Raw genomic sequence first — 11893 nt, forward strand, 5'->3', positions numbered from 1 at the left:
GCCTGCCCAGATAACCCTTAATTATGTTTTCAAAGCCTCTTTTGCTACGTAAGGTAACATATTCACAGGTTCTGGGGATTGAAACATGGACATCTTCAGGCTGCCATTAATCTCTCTACCGTAACCTGCTTTAGTATTCTTTACAGCACTTACTATTAATTCTTATTACATCTTTGTTTATTGTCTAGCTTCCCCACTAAGTTAGTGCACTTAGTAACAATACTGAAATACAGAGAACACTCAGTAAATTTTAAGTTGTTAGAATACAAGCTCCTTGATGGCAGATAATTTATCTTGTTCACCATTAAATTCCCAGTATCTACCACAGTTCTTACTACACAGTAAGTTCTCAATTAATATCTGAAAGAATGAACTTCTTCAACATTTATCTATAACAATAATACCAAGATACCCCAATTATTTCACGTTAATTCCTGAAGATCAATTGTCTCATTAGTGATTCACGCATATATATATGTAAATTACTAATGCATGAAAATTGCTTTCAAAAAACTTTCAGGAAGCTTCCTGAACATAGCTTTCCCTCCTTTGGCTGAAGCTTGGGTATTTGTTTCCAGAGCATTAAACAGTACAGGTCCTAGTTTAAAAGGCACTTTGTTGCTTTATGTTTGGAAGGCATTTGACTAGATCTGGAAACACAGCCTCCATCCCTGGTTCTTAAAAATCCAAGTCTGAGTAGAAGACCATAAAATACACTCTGCTATTGTTAACATTGCTTTCAGGAGGCCTTTAAGTATGCTCTGAAAACAAATACCCAAACTTCCAGAAGAAGGGCAGCAAACCCCCCAAGTAATAGGCCAATGAGACAGACTCCGGAAGTCTGGGCCACCTTCTCAGTGCCACAGATAGAGGGAGAAAAATTCACAGCCAACAGAGACATTCAGACCCACTGCAATGAGGGCAACAGACAAGGAAGTCTAATTCCAGTCAGGACCAACTGTCATGGATCTGAATTTTAGCCAGTGGGTAATCCTATGGTAGTCCCTTTGATCTCCCTGAGTCTCTGCTGAAGTTTGGAGTTTATGTGACAAATGATTGAGGGCTTATGCTATCATCAACATAGTTCTTTCTCAAACTCCAGTTTATAGAATTTTTTTTTATTAAGAACATCTCACTGCAGGTAGAATAAAATCCAAACTTCTATTATGACATATGAGACACCATGTTGTCCAATTCCTGCCCACCTGCTCAAACCCTCTTTTCTATCAGTTTTCTTCTATTATTAGTATGTGTCCTACCACACTGGCCTTCATTCTACTCTTCGGATAAGCCAAGTTCATTCTCATCCAGGGCCTCTGTTGTTGCTGTCTACTCTGTCTGGAACACTTTTCACCATGGTAGAGCTTCATATGGTGCCCAGGCCAACTTCTTGTCACCTCAGAAGGTCTTCCCTGCCCAACCATTCCAAAATTGACCTCTATTCAATAATATTTTCTTAATTGCACTTTACACCATGTAAAAGCATGTAGTTGATTTATAATGTTTACTTATTTCTGTCTCCTCTCTTATATCAGATTAGTACCTCAGTTGAGAATAGTGATTTAATCTGCTTATTTATGGCTCTATCTCTCATGCCTAAAACAGTGCATTTGTGTAACAGATGCTTAATAAATGTGTTAAATGCATGATGAGTAAACTTTTTAAATTTAATTCCTTTATTAATTTCAGATATTTAACATGTCTCAATGGTGAGAAGAAAGGTTAATAACAGCAAATTGTATTTACTTTTTCCGTGTCAATATATATTTTGAGTGAGGTGAGTTTTAGTTGTGTCCACCTCTCAAACACTTGTAATGCTAAATGGGCACATCATCAATGTATCAAGGGGACTGCTTCCCTCTCATGCTGAGTGGGAATTTTGTCAGAATGTTCCTGCTATTCTGGCTCCTGCTGCCCAAAAGGTACAGGACCATATGTCCCTACAACAATTACAGAAAAAAATAGAACAAATCCTAGGATCCCGCCAAGTCAGAATATCAAATTTTCTGCACATACCAGTTTTTTGTACTCAGGTGGAAACTGTTAAAAGTGAATTGCTCAGCTGTATTCTAAGACACATCTCACCCAATATGATCTCTAGTATCTCAATCAGCAGTAACAAGAAGTAACACAGGCAAGAAAAGTAGGCCCTCCCTTTTCCTTTCCTCAAGTTTTTAAAAGCTCCTTTTTAGGTAGGTTCTAATATTCATAAACTTGGAACAAAAAAATGAAATGTATTTCCAGCAAATAGGGAGCTTGAAATATTCTCACAGTAATTGCTAGCAATGCTGTATTGTAGAGTCTTAAATTAGGTGTAACCAGGCACACAAATGAAATAGGCAGTTTAAGTCAGAAATCTATCCTCATTTTCTATATTATATGTATGTATGGTTTCTATGATAGCTAGGAAAAGGGCATTATACTAAGTGGCAACATCCCTTCTCACTATTGAAAATAGCTGACAAATGTATACATCTATATACCCACAAAAATAAAAATAAATTTAAAAAAGAAAGAAAATAGCTCACTTTCTTGAGCTTCTTACCCATAGGCATCAAAAAATTTGGCACTAGACTTGCTGTCTTTGACTTTTGCCTCATTATTCATCACCATCTGGGGGCACTTCAGTGCCTGTGTCAACAACCTGTACAACTAAGAGTGGCTTACAAATAAGATTTTATTTCTGACATTAAAAGAGGTCCAGAGTCAGGCTGTTCCTGGGTTGGTTCATCTCATATGATGTCATTAGAAATCAAGAGCTTTGTAGCTTTCTACTTCACTATCACCAGGTAGCAACAAGGATTCTATTGTTGGCCCCGAGATGGCTGCAGGAGTGCTAAGCATCATACCCTCTCCCAAAAAATGTCCAAAACCAAGAATGGAAGGAGCATTTGCAGGTTTTCCTTGGGCATTTCTTTTTTCTTAACCAGAAAAAAAAATATTTTCAAAAATCCCACCCAGCAGACCTCCTTCCAGAGGAGGCATGTTGCCCAATTCTAAGCAACAGGACATGAGAGGAGCTTCATCTGGAGTGGCTGGAATGGGTGGAAACTAGCTGGGCCTATCTCTTTTCATGTGGTCCCTCATGATGAGTAGTCTAGCCTGAGCTTTTAAAAAATGACATTGAGTTTCAAGAGAGTAAAAGCAGAAGCTGTCATGCGTCTTAAGGCCCAGCTCTAGAATTGGAATAGCATTACTTTTGCTTCTTGTTGTTAGTCAAACAAGTCACAAGGGGAAATGGAAATAAAGCCCTTCAGTTGCTGGCAGGTGAAACAGTCACATTAAAAAAGGGAATGTATATATGGACAGAAGGAATTGTTGGCAGCCATCTTTGCAGACAGGCTAATACAGTGGACCCTGTGGGTGTGGTTGTCAGTGGTTAACATCCCTCCCATTTGCAAAATATGCTCACTTTCTGTCAAGTCTCACGCAATTATGATATCAAGTGAAAAATCCAGTATCTCATAAATGTCGCTCTTTGAGTGTGCTCCTCTTATTCTGGGAACCTAGGAACTAAAAACACATGTTACCTTCCCACGCAAATCCAACATATAATAATGAGACAGAGGATAATCATGATAGATGCACCCATTCAAAAGGGAAAAATATAGAAAGCACATCACAGTCACTGGTCCATAGCAGTTCTGAAATTCAGGAGAGCATGTGTTGCCAGTTTCATAGACCCTGAGAAAGAGAATGTTCCTATCTCACATCCAGATCTGCTCTCTGAGAGTGGTTCCCTAATTCATCATTCTCAGCAGCTCTTGGCTCTAGCCTCTGGGCTTTTGGTTCTGCCCTCCATTTTATTCTTCTTTTCAGCAAGAAATGGCCCATGATTACAGCCAAGTAGCTTTTTCAGCCTTATTTTTATCCATAAAACATTGGAGGTACAGAGGCTTTTAATGTTAAACTTGTAAACCAAAAATAAAATTGCAAGCCACCCAACCATCTCAATGGACCCCTCCTCTCAGCCAAGGACATTCCAAAGTTAACCTGAAAAACTCGTTCATGCCATGATGGGAAAAGGGACTCAGACATGCCTCATTATACCCTCCTCTCTTTTGGAATTCAGGCACAGCTGGCCAGCATTAACATCAACACTGAGACCTAAAGACTGTTAGAACAGACTCTTTAAGTCTGATAAGAAACCTTTACAATCTAGTCTCTCTGAAGCCTGCTACCTAAAGCTTCATCTGCATGATAAATTCCCTTTTATTAATTCCAGGTCTTTAGATAATAACTCAACCAATTCCCAATCAGAAAACTTTTGAATCTGCTTATGACCTGAAAGCCTCCACTTTCAGTAGTCCTGCTTTTCTGGACCGAGCTAATATTCATCTTACATGTATTGATTGATGTCTTATGTCTCCCTAAATGTGTAAAACCAAGCTGTAGCCTGATCACCTTGGGCACATGTCATCAGGACCTTCTGAGGCTGTGTCACAGGCATGTCCTTAACATTGGAAAAATGAACTTCTAAATTGACTGAGACTTGTCACAGATACTTTTAGCTTACAAACTGCTTGTAAATGGACAAAACTACTATGGAAACTTTGTGAGCTTACTTTATGTAGTTCACTTATCTTACGGATATCATGTACATATGTGAAATTGTGATATAATAAGAAATATGTATTTTGATCTTCATCACTGGCTTCTGGACAGAGCTCCTAAAATCCTTGTAATTCCCAAGAGATAAAAGCAAAAATTGAATTTTTTGTTGTTGTTGTTATAGTATTAGTTTTTTGTCCCTAGCTCCTGAAACAGCTCAGAAAGATAAAGGAAAAAGGAGCATCTTTTGTTATTCAAAACCATCCCCTTTCAACCACACCTGAGTTTATGTTAATGAGGTGACTTTCAGAAGCCCCCTAAGGATGGGGGGACTAGTTGCCAGGGAAGCTCACCCTGTGATTACAGAGTTGGAACTTTTAGCTTCACCCCCAATGTTGAGGGAGGGGAAAGGGGCTGGAGGTTAAGTTAATCACCAATGCCAGTATTTCATGAATCATTCCTACTTGATAAAGCTCCATAAAAGCCCTAAATGAAGGAGTTCTGAGAGCTTCTGGGTTGGTGAACACATGGAGGTGCTGAGAGAGTTGTGTTCCATGACTCTCCCCCATTTTTCACCCTATGTATCTATTCCATTTGGCTGTTTCTGAGTTATATCCTTTATAATAAATTGGTAACCGTAAGTAAATGTTTCCCAGAGTTTTGTGAGCCATTCTAACAAATTATTGAATGAAAGAGGGGTTTCCTCCAATTTATAGCTCGTCCTTCAGAAGTAAACGAAGTTGAGGCTTGTGATGACATCTAAAGTGGGGGGTAGTCTTTTGGGGCTGAGCCTTTAATCTGTGGGTCTGCACTGACTCTGGGCAGTTGTGTGAGAATTGAGTTGAATTGTAGGACATCCAGGAGGTGTCCAGCAAGAACTAAAGAATTGCTTAGTGTGTGAAAAACTACACATTTGTTGTCAGAAGGGTTATATGAAAGAACAGAAGGAAAAACAGGTTTTTTTTTTCTTTTTAATATGATATATATGATATGTAACATATATGTATATAAAGTATCATATTATGCAAAAGCCATTCCCTCAAATTTTTTTGAGACTGGCCTCTCTCAACTTTGGGTCCAAGTCAGCTTATTGCGGTATATGCTCCTAATATTCTTAGAAGCACTTTTGTCCAGGTGAGCTGTGCCTTCTAGCCACACTCTTGATTGAGGCTTGCCCTTATGACATGTTTAATTGGAAGTACCCTACTTTTCGTCTTTGCTTTGGGGCTAATTTCTTGCTATCAGAATAATTTTCCAGCCAGAGAGTCTGCCTGGGACCCCGTATAGTTCTTCTAAATTATGCTTGCTTATCTCTCCCTTGTAAAACCCTGTCTCATATAGTTAAGAGAAGCCAGTTAGCCTTACAATATTCTACCAAAAATCTCCCTACCCAGATCTACAAGTTCATTAGGTATTTTTTCTATCTTCCAACTTACTGCAGAATTGTTCAGGACCATCCTTGCCCGTGTGCCAGATGGATCAACTCTGCTTTTCTGAGCCCCACTGTGTTTCACTTCAACTTCTCTTACCAGTTCTTTCACTTCTGTTGTCCAAATGCCATAAAACACTACCACTGCTAAGTATGGGCCATTGAGAAAATGCTGCAAAATTAGACGGATTGAGGCCACTACAAACTACTATAATATCATGGTCTCTGAATTTGCTTGGCCCTAAGCCCTGCTGCCCTATTATTGATTAGTCTTGATGAAACTTTCTCTTTCTATCCTTAGAGACGTTATTCTAAACCTTCAGTGTTCTCCTTTAACTCCCCTAGTCAGAAGGTCAACATGCCTCCACTGTCACATAACAGGACCTGGTAAGAATAAACTTCTGCTACTCTGTTACCCTTACTCCTAAAATTCTCTCTTTCTACCCTGATTCCTATATCTGGATATAAGTGTCCTTCCTGTTTAATGTAATTCTGTACCTATGTTACAGGTCTTCTACCCTCCACTCTACCCAACACCTTCCTCAATTTCATCTTCACTATGTCCAGGGTTTTCTCCATCTTAGTGTATAAAAATGAGCAAGCAACAACAAAATCAAAGCCTCTCTTGTATCAGGCAATTCTTGTGTGTGACCAAAAACTCATCTCAAACCAGTTTAAAATAATAAAACCTACTTAGAGGCGTAGGGATGGCTTATGGAAAGACTTGATCCACAGTTCAAATAATATAATGCAAAAAACAATTCCCCTTTCTTTCTTCACTCTGCTTTCTACTGGGTGAGATTCATCCTCTGCTCCCTGTCTATCTTTCTACCCAACTCAAATTCTCCCCTCCAAGTATCGAAATGCTGCCACATTCCAGACCTCTAATCCACACACATACCACATTTGTCACAAGAAAGGCACATGTCTCTGTTGATATTTCTTACATAAAAAGGAAGTTTCTCTATTCCAATAAAGTCTTCTTGCATAACATTTTGTCTTAATAAGTTAGCATTTTTATCAGTCAGTAGAGGCAGAGTTATGATGTGGTTTTTAAATTTTTTCAGTGGCTTAAAACAATAAGATTTTATTCCTTACTGATGTTCACCTGACTAAGGGTGGGCACAAAATGAAAAAGAAAGCAAGCATAAGAAATGAAAGTACCAACTATCCCAAAACAAACAGGCCAATCAAGATTAAAAACAAGACAGAGCCCCAGATCTACATAAAACCAAAACTTATAATGAAATACATTCAGATGAAATACACACTAACTTGTATTTAGAGCAATCAAAATAGACAATCAGATGAAAGCCCCATATAACTAAAGTTGAAGTCTTAGCCTCTTAAGCTCACCAGAAGAGTACTGGCTCAAGGTCCTATAAAACCCAAAAATAGAGACAGAATTTTTAGAAGTCATGGCACTTAATTCATTTGGACTAGAATTTTTTTTTTAATTATGTACTTTAAAATATGAACTTGTGCGTTAAATGAGTGTCTACGAAATCGGGAAAATGCTACATTTGTTCTTTCAAAAGCTCTATTAATATATATGCTAATCCACAAATCAAATAAATATGACATTTTCTTCACATGAAGAATACATAATAGCTGATATTTGATAATTTTTTGTGAGTTCAAAGATGAGACTTTAAAAAAATTACCCATAGTTTATTGGCTAGGCCCATTCACACTTCATTAAATGTAGATGTCAGTTTAAGTCATTCACATGAATAATAAACAATACAACTTTTATATAATTCAGATGTTTATTAAATAGCTGTTTTTTGTCAGCTTGTTTAAATGTCAAAACCGATACCAACTACGTATACTGGTTGTTATATACTGTATCATTAAAAGTTTGAGAAGACATTTTCAGAAGAATTTAAATGAACTCTCCTATACTTATATATATTTAACATCAATTCATTAGAGATTTTAGTATACCTATCAGTTTCCTAGGGCTGCCATAACAAATCGCCAGAAACTGGGTAGCTTAAGATAATAGAAATGTATTATATTACAGTTCTGGAGACAAGAAGTTTAAAATCAAGGTGTCAGCAGGGTTGATTCCTTCTTAGGGATTCAGAAGGAGAAGCTGAGAATTCCTGTCTCTTTCCCAGCTTCTGATGTTTGCCCCAAATCCTTGGGGCCCCTTGGTTTCTAGACACATCACTCCAGTCTCTGCCTTTGCCTTCACTTGCCATTCTTCCTGTATGCTGTGTGTCTGTGTGTTCTGTCTGCTTCTTATCAGGACATCAGTGATTGGATTTAGGGCCCACCATAATCCAGCATGAACTTGTATCAATTTACATCTTATATCTTAATTAAATCTGGAAAGACAGTATTTCAAATGAGGACACATTTTGAGGTTCTGGATGGACATAAATTTGGGAGAGAGGTGAGCAAGGGAAGGGGATACTACTCAGCCAAGTATAGCATATGTATACACACACACACACACACACACCATGTGTGTGTATATATATATATGTTTTCCCTTGACAATATGTTTTAATATAAATGCACCAGTAGTTAATTAGACAAAAATAAAACCTTGGGAAGTAAAGATCTCTTTGCTTAATATTTTTAATATGCCAATCAGAATCAAGGAATCATTAATTTATTTATCCAAAAATCTTATGTTGATATTTTAAGGTATCTAAACAAGTAGCCTTGCCTCTATTAACAAAGAAATTCTTCTAGTAAAGAAATATTGTGATAAATCTCACTACTTAGGTTTAGTTATAATTTATATCCATTTGTACTATCATTTATTATGTATTTAGGCACTGGCTAGAATAAAGATTATTCAGTTAACAAACAATGACAAGTGATGTTATCTCAAATCATTTTTTTTTTTTGAGACCCTGGAGCACAGTGGTACAATCACGTCTCACTGCAGCCTTGACCTCCCCAGGCTCAGGTGATCCTCCCACCTGAGCCTCCCGAGTAGCTGGGACTATAGATGTATGCCATCATGCACCACTAGTTTTTATATTTTTTGTAGACACAAGGTTTCACCATATTGCCCAGACTGGTCTCGAACTCCTAGGCTCAAACTATCCACCCCCATTGGCCTCTCAAAAGTGCTGGGACTACAGGTGTGAGCCACTGCACCCAGCCACCAAATTTTCTTTTTAGAACACTGTATTATCCTCTTTCTGCTTTGATGTTAACATTACTTAGTCACGTACCTGCTATGAGTAAACAAGCACTACAATTGTTAGTGACACCAGTGGAAAGGGATTAACAGTTCTCTTAAGCATTGTAATATCCCTTCATTGACGTCACCAAAAGTGATGGTGATCTCTTAACTGACATCATTGAGCGCAAACACTAAAAAGATAGTATTGATGTGCTAAGTTTATACACTGAACACTTCAAAATAGAAATTATGAGCTAGAGTAATTTTACATAACACTAAAAATAGAACAAGTACAATTACTGAAAGAATAAAGAACAGAAAGGAAAAAATAATATGCATTGAAATACATGGTCTGGAAAAAAACCTATAATAGTTTTTCTTTTATTCCAATTCCAGATTATATTTAACCAATTGATATCAATAAAAAGAAACAATGACAGACAACTCGTGATCCTCAAAAAGGAAGTGGGGGGAGTTTGGTGCCATGCAATATAATAAGAAATTAGTTTCAATTGTTTTCTTTTTATAGAATTAGTGTTTATAACATTTGCTGGACTGAAAATAATTTGTGGTCCTCTCCATTCTCAACTGATTTGACTTACAGCATAGTGGTTAAGGCAACAGGCTTTAGCATCATATTAGTGTTCTTCAGTTCCCTTGGAAAGTTAATATTTATTGAGGATCCTCTAGGTCTTCTAAGCACCAGAGGAACAGCAACACACAGAAAAGACAACTTTGTCTCTGTTTCTCAGGTGCTCAGAAGACCTACAGATAGATAGTTTAAAAATAAGCTATACAAGTAAATACATAAGATAACATTTGATAGGCAAATGCTCTGGAAAGAGGGAGGGGCAATATAGTGATTTTGGTGGAGTTGAAGTCAGTTGCTATTTTAAATGGGAATCAGTAAAAGCTTCTTTGAGGAAGCGGCAATGAAAGAAAAACCTAAATGAAGAAAGGAAGACAGGAATGCAAATATCTAGGTATCTCAACTTCCTGAAGTTTCCCCATCTATAAATAACGCAGGAGGCTGCTTTGATGATGAAATATGCAAGTGAATGAAAAGCACTTAGCAGTGGCCTAGTGTGTGAAGCCACCTCTCTAGTTGGCTGTCCTTAGACATGAAAGTGTAAAGCAGGTTAGCTTTTGATCTTGTTAACAGAAAAGTCAGTTATCAAATTACTTCATATATGCTAGACTGAACTTACTCTATCTCTCCATATCATTTCACAATTGGATCCATCTCTTAGAATTGTGGATCTGTAGAGATGGTTATTGTCACCATCCATCTACCTCTAAATTAACTGGGCAAATAACATAATAATGCTTAGATGGCCAAATCCACATTTAATGTATCTGAAGATTTAATCCAGCATTAACATAATACTCTGCATTTTAAAATTAGCAATTTAACCGGAGGTCCCCAGAGACTGTGGCCTTGTCTTGTCAATGCCACTAGTTTGGCTGCACAGTTAATTCCATCAGAGCCACTGGACCAAGCCTTAGTGTATGTGAAGAGAGTCCATGAGTCAATTGCCAGCACAGAATTCTTCCTGTCATAGGAAGGCAGATGATCTCAACTTTTGAGTGCATACAGTGCAGATTTCTAGTTGAATGGTTCTTGACAATAGTGTCCTCTGAAACATAATGCCTGGCCAGGAGCCAATGATTATGCCACCATACAAATCACTGTGCATCTGACGCCAGAACGCCTCTTTGCAATGGTAACAACAAGAGTTCTCAGTCCTGGTGTTCCACAAGATGTTGCATTGGCTCTTTTATTCTTCATCAGACTCTGGAATTAAATATTTTATTTAGATGATTTTCAGGAAATAAGTGGTGTTAGAGGGAGAGAATAAGAGAAGTGAGGAGGTTTTTGTGTAGTTTAAGAAACAGTTTTGCTATTTTACATTTCCCATTAGGAGAAAGTTAGCCAATATTTTGAAACCTAGTTTTATTAATTGCTTAATAGGTATTTTCACTTTAAATTTCTTGTATAATTATAGAACTAAAACAGCTTGGTTCAAACTGTTAGCTAATGATCCATATATCATTTTAGTAATTGCTAGCTTCTTTCAGAAAATGCATTAATTTTGTAAGAATGTAAGGACTTTCAAATGTAAAAACAGAGAGATTTTAAGATTAATAAATTAGAACACAAAATTTATTTCAAATGGTATTTTACTGTAACATATTATAAACCTAAAATTAGTAGAACATTCTTAAGATATTATAATCTTTCATTTTAATTTATATATAATTGTTTTAATGATTAAAAGTAGATAGATCATACTATATAGCTGCAATTGGTTATATAAAATAAAATATGCTATGTGAAGTGTTCCTATTCAATAGTAATTATGCATGTTACAATATTTAGCCCAATTTCATCTTTATGAAATTTCCCCCTGATTTTACATACCAGCTTTTTCTAGAAATAACTATTCATAGGATTTTCACATTAAACAAGTATACCTAAGCATCTTATTTGATAGGAATAGTCGTGGCTCAAGATGAAGAAACACATAGAATCCCAAATATTATTCATGACAAGCATTAAACAGCAAAACTAAAAGAAATATTTTTTCCAGTGAAGCCAAACTTGCCAGCATTTTTTTTTTGGTTGATTTTCATTTAGTAAAATATGTTCTTTTCTTACAAACTGGGTATAAGCATTAGCCAATTACAAAAACTGTAAGAGTCTCTTTTAAATATGGGTAGGAATTCATAAAAGAAGATAATTTAAAATGTTTCTTATGGTTTGA

The sequence above is a fragment of the Pongo pygmaeus genome, chromosome 11, assembly GCF_028885625.2.
Source record: "Pongo pygmaeus isolate AG05252 chromosome 11, NHGRI_mPonPyg2-v2.0_pri, whole genome shotgun sequence".
NCBI lineage: Eukaryota > Metazoa > Chordata > Mammalia > Primates > Hominidae > Pongo > Pongo pygmaeus.